Source organism: Biomphalaria glabrata, chromosome 12 (genome assembly GCF_947242115.1).
Source record: "Biomphalaria glabrata chromosome 12, xgBioGlab47.1, whole genome shotgun sequence".
NCBI classification, from domain to species: Eukaryota; Metazoa; Mollusca; class Gastropoda; family Planorbidae; genus Biomphalaria; species Biomphalaria glabrata.
Genome location: NC_074722.1, coordinates 38444463 through 38453821, shown reverse-complemented (window position 1 = coordinate 38453821; position 9359 = coordinate 38444463). Strand labels below are relative to the sequence as shown.

Below are 9359 nucleotides of genomic sequence, written 5' to 3'. Positions count from 1 at the left end.
TTTTTTTTTTTTAATGTTTCAGTTATGTTCTTTTTTTTTTTTTTGCATGCAATTTGAGAATATATTTTTAATGTTTATATAACATTTAAAGAATAATTTTCTGATTTTATAGAACATTTTGTAATTAAAAATATATGCATAATAATGGTTGAATTTCATAATGCTTGATGTGCATCTCGAAATAATGAATTCAAACTTTTTTTTGTTAGCCAAAGTTTCAACACAAGCTTCATATCACATTAAAAATGTTCAGAACGAGATCTTAAGGTGTACAGCCTTGTGAGCGAAGTGAAGGACAGTTGACAGATTGTGTGTGGTGCCCCAGCAGTTCAACAAAGGAACAGGTGAGGGTGTTGTGATGGAAAGTAGTGAAGATAAGATGATCAATTTTTTTTTTCCAAAGACATTGCTTCAAATGCTATAATTTATGTAATTTAGACTTAAGTTTCTTTTGATGCTTGCTTAATAAAGAATAGGCAGGCAGTTGGTATATATAGATATTGAGCAGCACAGTAAGTAATAGTATAGTTTTTTTGACTTTGTACTGCATGTTAATTAAACTTGTTTTTAATATTAACATAACACTTTGTATATTTTTCTGTTATCTTAGTTTTTGGAAACCTGTTTTAAATATATGCATATTAGAAAAGCCTGATTATGATTGATGTATTATTTATGAGATAGGTAAACTCAGGTTTAGCTTTACTAACTTGGTAATAAAGTCAATATCTTCAAAATAAACTCTTTCTCTTTGCAGTCATAACATCCATATTCTCATATTTTATAACATTTTCAGTTCCAAATGCAGTTTACAGCCAAGTGATCTAGTAATGTGATCTAAATTATGAGAACTATGACTAAGAGACATCTGAGAAATAAAAAGTACCTATAATCAGAATTGTAGCAAGCTTGTACCATATTTCTCTTTTTAAGGCAAGTGGTTCTTTCCAATGTTACATTTAACTACTTTAATTTAATTCATTTCTTTTCATGTATGTTAAATAAGAACCAGTTTCTTACTACAGACCTATCAAAGCAAGTATATTTTTTTTCTATGTATTTGTATATTTTAATTGCATTTTTCTTTTTTTTTTTTTTTTATTGCATGCTAATTGAAAATGTTTTAAATATTTTCCTAACAATTTAAGAATATTTGTTTTCTGTTATCTCTTAGCCTTATGGTAATTAGTTTCAAATGTATACATAACAACTTTAATAAATTTTCTTCACTTTAACATTTAAAGAGCTAGATCCAATTGGGGATTATCTCATTATGAAGCTTAGTCAAAATCCCAGTATCTCCACTAAGACTTTTGAATAGCAATTTTTTATTAGATGCCATTTATTTGTTTAAATGCTCAGCTACTTGATATCTGGTTGAATTCAAATGATAATAATTGCATCTTAATGTGTAATTATACAATTATTTATTTACCTTGTAGTTGTTTTTTTAATCAGTTCAAGACGTTGAGTATTGATTACTAATCAACTACTAGCCTGGAAGATAAAAGCCAAAGCTGTAAACAGACAGGTCAGGTAAATATATGAATGAAGAAATTAAATCTAGAAGTAAACATCATGGGAAGTCTAATTATAGGGCAAGTATTTTTCCTTCATATCTTATTTAACATAGTCAAACCATGCAATACTTATAGGCTTAACTATTGTTTTCATAGAAACAATGTTATTTTAAATATCATGAGATAGTGTATTTAAGAGATATTGTAGTTCAAGTTTCCATATTTAATCAGCTTAACAAGTGCACATTCTCTGCTGCCAACAGTACCAATTTGTCATCCAAGCAACAAATATTCCTTGGTAATCTGCTATCAGATGACAGTTATCTCTTTGGCATTTTTATGAAGCTTTCAAAGCCAAAGTAAGACTTAATTTTTTCTTTTCTTTAACTGCTAATTCTAAAATAATTTATCATTGCATGTTAAAAATAACTTGTTATACATTTTTCTGTGTTTTTGGTCAAGCTTCAGATTTGCTTAGCATATTCCTGTACTACATATCAACAAATGTTTGATGGTTTGTCTGGTTCATCTCTTAACACTATGAAGATGGCTACACTGTGAGTACAAAGTTTTAATTTCATTCAAATCACATTTTACAAAAAAGATAATGGAAATTAAATTAAATATATTATTTTACTATTATTATATAACAATGTTATTTTAATATCATGAGATAGTGTATTTTAAGAGAGATTCTAATTCAGTATATGATGTTTCCATATTTCAGAATCTTAACAAGAAAACATTCTGTTGCCAACAGTACCAATTTGTCATCCTATCCAAGCAACTACTATTCCTTGGTAATCTGCTATCAGATGATTACAGTTTTCTCTTTGGCATTTGTATGAATTAAAGCTTTCAAAGCCAAAGTAAGACATTTTTTTTCTTCAACAGTTAATTCTGAAACAATTTATTCAAATTTTTTAAACATTATTCTGAACTATTTTCTGTGTTTTGGTCAAGCCTTAGATTTGGTTAGCATAACCCTGAACTGCATATCAACAAATGTCTAATGGTCTGTCTGGTTCATTTCTCAAGACTATGAAGATGGCTACACAGTGAGTACAAAGTTTTATTTTCATTCACCAAACAAATTTTACAAAAGAAGAAAATATTAAAAGCTATAGGTATTTATTTTGTTAGATAACTATCTTTGTTATTTGATGCATTACTTAGCCTTGGACAATGCATCATCATAACTAATATAATATTAAAAGGCATTTATTAATTTACCAAATTTAGGTCAATCAAATAAGATTATGTAATCACAAACTGTTTTCAGGGTATCAGCTATCAGCAGTGCACCCCTATGATACACAAGTCTTCATTGCCAAGTCACTCTGCCAAACAGTGTGTACACCTTTCTTGCATTGGTAGTGACCCACTTTACTGTCATGAGTCTGGATATGTCAGGCCAAGGAGATCAAGTTTGTGTCCAAGGTTACTTAGTTAATTCTCTAAGAACAATAGGTGAGTTGAATTCTAGTGTACCAGTCAAATATCTTAAAGCAAAGTAAAAAAAAAAAATAATTTTAAAAGCATATAAAAATCTGTTATAAAAACATAAAATGTTAGTTTTAGAGTACTAGTTTTAGAGTACTCGTTTCAGACCAAGTGATCATGGGTCAGATAGTGTCAAGCTCAACTGTTTCTATGGCCATTGGTTAACCATGGGTTGTTTGGCCAGCAAATTTTCAAACATTGCTCTAGTTTTAGGTTTATAATCTACATGTTTTCTTCTAAAGTTAACAAATTAGGACCAAAATGTGAACTTTTAATAAGGTGGTGTAGTTGTAACCACACAAGAGCTGCTTCACATTTACTGTTTGAATGGTGCATACATTTTTATAATAACTTACCTTCTGATTTGTAAGGTTGATATTTTATTAATATATATATATATATATTATATAAAGCAGAATGTTTGGCGTATGTATGTATGTATGTTCCAGTATAGAAATAAAAACTTGATAAAACTTGGCAGAAATGTTCCTTGGGTACCAACTTAGACCATAGTGTATGTATTGTGGCCCTAAAACAAACTTAAGACCATCAAAAAAAAAAAGACCAGCTCTATTACAGCTATAGTATTTTATGGATCTAGGCAATGTTTACAATGTTGACATGAGAAAAGATTGAAAGGATTTAGATCTAGATCTAATTTTTAGAACTAAACTTTGCACTTATTTTTTTTTTTTTTGACACATGAAAATACAAAATATAGTTTATTTATTTCATTATTTAATAAAATGAACCTTCAAATTTGTGTTACAAAATCATTTTTACATTAGTTCGTTATAGTCTATGCCTAGGTCTAAAGCTCTTATTGAACTCTAAGATGATAAAACTTTTTTTTGCAAAGATAGTTTTATGCTTTAACACATGAACATACTAATTATAGTCCATTCATTTCATATTTTAATCAAAGTAACATTTAAATTTTTTGAATACATTCGTTCGCTGTTCGCTAAAGCTGCGTAGCCTTGTTGAGATAGGCCTATATTCATTCATGAAAAAAGTTCACGCATGCGCAGCACAGAATGAACTCTATAAAAGCCAATTTTTAACTCTAGATTAGTCTAGATCTAGATCTTTGTCTACCTCAAGATCTACTTTATACTTTAACACATGAACATACAAAATTAAGTCTATTCATTTCAAATTTTAATCAAATATATGTAGGCCTACAAGCAAATGTTTTAATTTGAAAAAATGGATTTAAGTAGATTAGCTATTTTGATTTGATGGCTTCATTCATACTATTTTTACATTTACACATTCGCTTTATTTATTACATTATTATTTCGTTTAAATGTTTTAAAAACACTATATCGACAGTAATAAGCAAATAAAGACCCGCAGGTCGCTGGTAAAATATATCTAGTATATATATATATTAATACACTTGGGCAAGGGCTATTACTGTTTCCTTTTTTTTTTTAGATTGACATTTTTCTTTCAATTTGTAAATTTGCTTCAACATTCAAGTTTTTTTTTTTTAAAGACAGACTCTACATGCTACTGATCTGGAGGTTAGTGGCTCAATCATTGTGCACTGATTCTTCACTGATGCCTTGATTCCCCACTGTCAACTTTATTGTCATAAAGTTTATCTAGTGATCTACATATCAAGGTAATAAATATTTTTTTACACTATAACCCAAGAGCTTTTGCTTTAAGATGCATTGTTTTTACAATAGGAGCCTAATTCTGATGTATTTTTTTAGGACCCTAGCAATAGTTTCTTAAACTTTCAGACAATAAGAGCTAGTTTAGAACCGAAACACAAAACTTAAGCCAGATCTGTATAGTCTTTTGTTTTTCTAAAAATATTTTAAATAAAAGTCTAGATAGGGTAGCTTATAAGGCCTACTTGTGAAATTAGATATTTTTAAAATGTGTACTTATACTTTTGATATTTGAAGTATTTTAAAACTAGCTATATTTTTCTATTTATGTAATTTATTTATTTTGTTTGTATTATTTACTTATTTATTTATTTATTTAATTATTATTTAAAAAAAAAATTAGTTACCTCCTTTTGTTTAATTGGATAGCATTTCAAAACCTAAAAGATGGAGCTGTTGGGTTAAAAACACAAATTAATGAACTCACATTAGACTGCATTACTTCCTAAAAATTTAAAATAAGCAATTTGCTTCATTCTTCGTGGCACATTTATGTATATAGCCAAATGAAAAGTTGAATGTGATTTTCTTATTTAAAAAAATTTTCCACTTTCAGACCTTGCAATCTATAGGAAGGATGATGTAAAGGTCATGTTTTGTGGCCCACAGTTAACCAGGGTGTCATGTGGCCAGCTCAACAACCAACCGCCTTAACTTTCCCCAACTAATGTCAGGTACCCATTAGAGTTGGGTAGAATCTTGACGTACCCAAAGGTCCCAAAATTTAAAATATCAGGATTCAAACCTGGGACATCAACTTTATAAGCTAAGTGTGTTACCGCTCAGCCACTATACCTCCTATCAAAGAGAGATACATAAAAAAATTGACATTAAAATACCATGAAGTCTCATAAACCTTTTCTATTTTTCCATCACACAGTGAGATAGTATGACTATTATTTGAAAACAAAATGACCATCACTAAAAAACACATTCTTTTTAAACATTAGGTCTGAGACAGAAAAAGCTCTTCTTGAATGAAAAGAAATTTTATCAATATTGCATTTAAAGGTTATGCATTTAAATGTGATGTATTTGTTAAACAGTGCATTTTTCTTATCTCACTTATAGACTAAATGGTCAATTAAACATGAGGTCAAGGAAAAAGGATGAACATTTCAAGGCTACTGAAGGAACATTAAACGTCTCTCTCACTGTGAAAAGATTCTACCGATCTACAAATGATCAACATGTTTTATCTTAAGTTCGTCTGCCATTTCTTCAAATGGAGCCATATTAAGAATAAGGTAAGAAATATTCTTATACTTCACAGCATTTATTTTTTTGTAAAGTGATGATCCTGCATTAGTTGTATGTTGTTTGTGTATGTTACTTTAAATATCCTGCATTAGTTTTATGTTGTATGTGCATGATAATTTAAATATCCTGCATTAGTTGTATGTTGTATGTGCATGATACTTTAAATATCCTGCATTAGTTGTATATGTATGCATGGTTCCTGTATTTGTTTTGTATATTATGATGTCAGTAATTACTTCACAAACACTTCACACACAACTTGTAAGTTCACCTGTCTAGTTAAAGAAATCTGTATTGTATTTGTTTTAGTAGTGTCTAGTTATGAAAGTAAACTGAATTTTCATTTGTTAAACTTAGTGATATACCATTTTAATTTCAGTTAAAATATGTGGATGTTCCTATTAAATTTTTCAGAAAAACTGCATTGCTCTGAAATAATTCCAACTGTATAAATGTAAATATATTTCAACAAATAATGGAATTGGATTCTTTGTCATTTGGATTAATTCAATAGTAATGTATTCTAAATATGGAATTCAAACACAAAAATGAAAAGTTGTGAATCACCATCAACTTTCACTTTGCCACTTGGAGATTGGGATGATTCAAGTTACTGGAGATTGGGATGATTAAAGTTACTATTGTAGCAACTATGTGTTAATGTGCATGGTCTTAACACCCCAGTACTTAATTGGACAAAAAAAAAAGGATCTCCAATTCACAGTGATATGTACTATTGCATAAACAAGTTGACTTGACTTCATGTAGATCTTTAACTAAATAAACTGTTTAAATTCTTCAGTGTGTGATAGTGTGAAAAAAAACATTTATGGTTTCTTGTGATTATGTGCAATATAATGACATATTAAGTTGACTTGAATACTCTTAAAATGTTTCATTTCTAAGGTGTGGAAAAATGTGCATTATATTTTCATGGTGGGAGTTAATGTGAAAACAAAAATCTACTATTCCATGTGATACAATTGCATGCAAAAAATCCTAACCCTAACCCATTCAATGAACAATCAGTATGAACATTTCCACCAAAGGAAATGTTGCCGCTCATGATGCATCTATTTATTTGGCTCCAGATATTCAACTGATGCACATTCGCAAAACAAATGTAAAAAAAAAAGATTTAATCCATTACATGTATATAATTGTGCAGGAACATTTGGGATTGTCATTTGTATCACACTCATCTCTCATTCATTGAGACTCTACACTTAATCTGGTGATCTAGATGTATTTGCAATTCACAGTGAAATCATTCTTTGAGTGCTTAAAAAAGAAATTCATACGGATGTATAACTGTGTTAGACGTCTTCCTTTATATTCCAATTGAACGTTTGTAACAATAAATATAACAAAAAATGTGTGATAATTAGCAGGTCTTTGACCTCTGCACTTAATGTGGTGATCAAAATGTGTTTGCAATTCCCAGTGAAATCATTCTTTGAGTGCTTAAAAAAGAAATTCATACGGATGTATAACTGTGTTAGACGTCTTCATTTATATTCCGAAACGTTTGTAAAAATCAATAATTAAGTCACACTCAAGGAACATATGAACGTGTCCATCAAAGGAAATATCGCCGCTCGTGATGCAGCGCACACTAATCAACATTTGCACTTGCAGACCAACTAAATAGTTGTGGAGAAAACACATTTAATTGATGACTTTACTATGTTTAGCTTAGGACTTTTCAAAAGCGAAGACTGGACTCTTTAGCCATCTTCGTGTTCATAGGAATGATTAATGGAGGAATTTTAAAAGCGAAGACTGGACTCCTTAGCCATCTTTGTGTTCATAGCAATGATTAATGGAGGATTTTTAAAAGTGAAGACTGGGCTCTTTAGCCATCTTCATGTTTAAAGGATGTAGTTGAGGATTTTTTTTCAAAGAAGATCGGTCTCCATGACCATCTTCGTACTTATAGGAAAGGATATTGTATTCATTTTTGAAAAATTGAGGATTTTTAGCTGATGACTAGATGTAGTAATATTGTCATCAATTGAATTGTTGATCCAAGACGAAATTGTTGGTTATGTCTGTGCCTTTGTAGACAACCCAACAGTGCACATCCTTTTTCTTGTTTTGCATTTTTTCACGTGCTACAATGCCTTGGACAAAGCATCATCATAACTTGGAATGTTAAAAGGCATTCAAAAAAACAACAAAGAAGAATGAGTTTGTAAAATAACCGGTTATTTCGGCTCAGTTGAATAATAGTTGGGACATAATTAGTTGAGTGCAAGCTCTGACGCTGATTCAACTCACTCAACATTAGTTGAGTGCGAAGTTTGTGAGGCGGATTCAGCCCTCAAACCGGATGCTTGTAGACCGCCTTCAATAGCTTGAACACGATGTCATCACAAATATTGTTACAGTCAGTTCATCAAAATGAAGTTGTCGGTCGACAAGCTCAAAACAGGAGTCAGTGAAAAAAGCAAGCCTGAAACTTTTTATTGGGCTCCAACTATTCAACTGATGCACGTTTGCAAAACAAGAGTTAAAAAAAAGGATGAAAATATAAGCCATCAGATATATGATGATTGTGCAGGAACAGTTGGGATTGTCGTTTGTATCACGCTCATCTCTTATCCATTGAGACACTGTGAAGTGATGTAACCAGTGAGGTTTTGTAACAACTTTATTGAATTGTAATGAGGATATCTACAAACATTTGTGTACAAATGTGTGCTAATTAACAGGTCTTTGACTTCTGCACTTAATGTGGTGATCAAAATGTATTTGCAATTCCCAGTGAAATCATTCTTTGAGTGCTTAGAAAAGGAAATTCATGCGGATGTATAACTGTGTTAGACGTCTTCATTTATATTCCGATTGAACGTTTGTAAAAATCAATAATTAAGTCACACTCAAGGAACATATGAACGTGTCCATCAAAGGAAATATCGCCGCTCGTGATGCAGCGCACACTAATCAACATTTGCACTTGCAGACCAACTAAATAGTTGCGGAGAAAACACATTTAATTGATGACATTACTATGTTTAGCTTAGGACTTTTCAAAAGCGAAGACTGGACTCTTTAGCCATCTTCGTGTTTATAGGAATGATTAATGGAGGACTTTCAAAAGCGAAGACTGGACTCTTTAGCCATCTTCGTGTTCATAGGAATGATTAATGGAGGACTTTTAAAATCGAAGACTGGACTCCTTAGCCATCTTCGTGTTTATATGAATGATTAATGGAGGAATTTTAAAAGCGAAGACTGGACTCCTTAGCCATCTTCGTGTTCATAGGAATGATTAACGTAGGAATTTTAAAAGTGAAGACTGGGCTCTTTAGCCATCTTCATGTTAAAAGGATGTAGTTGAGGACTTTTTCAAAGAAGATCGGTCTCGGTGGCCATCTTTGTACTTATA

The 9359-nt window shown here is 30.8% G+C and overlaps 1 long non-coding RNA gene across 8 annotated transcripts in view; it reads left to right on the top strand.

Moving 5' to 3' along the window:
- The first annotated feature begins 207 nt into the window (after window positions 1-207).
- Window positions 208-9359, top strand: part of LOC106068908 (uncharacterized) — a 33640-nt gene continuing 24488 nt past the window's right edge. For 6 of the 8 annotated variants that reach the window (XR_008773979.1, XR_008773974.1, XR_008773973.1 and 3 more), the window contains exons 1-8: window positions 208-344; window positions 797-1879; window positions 1983-2077; window positions 2248-2389; window positions 2484-2578; window positions 2803-2990; window positions 4525-4653; window positions 5780-5955. This is a non-coding gene — a long non-coding RNA (uncharacterized LOC106068908). The remainder of the gene's footprint in view (window positions 345-796; window positions 1880-1982; window positions 2078-2247; window positions 2390-2483; window positions 2579-2802; window positions 2991-4524; window positions 4654-5779; window positions 5956-9359) is intronic. The other 2 variants (XR_008773976.1, XR_008773977.1) reach the window with 2 other exon arrangements.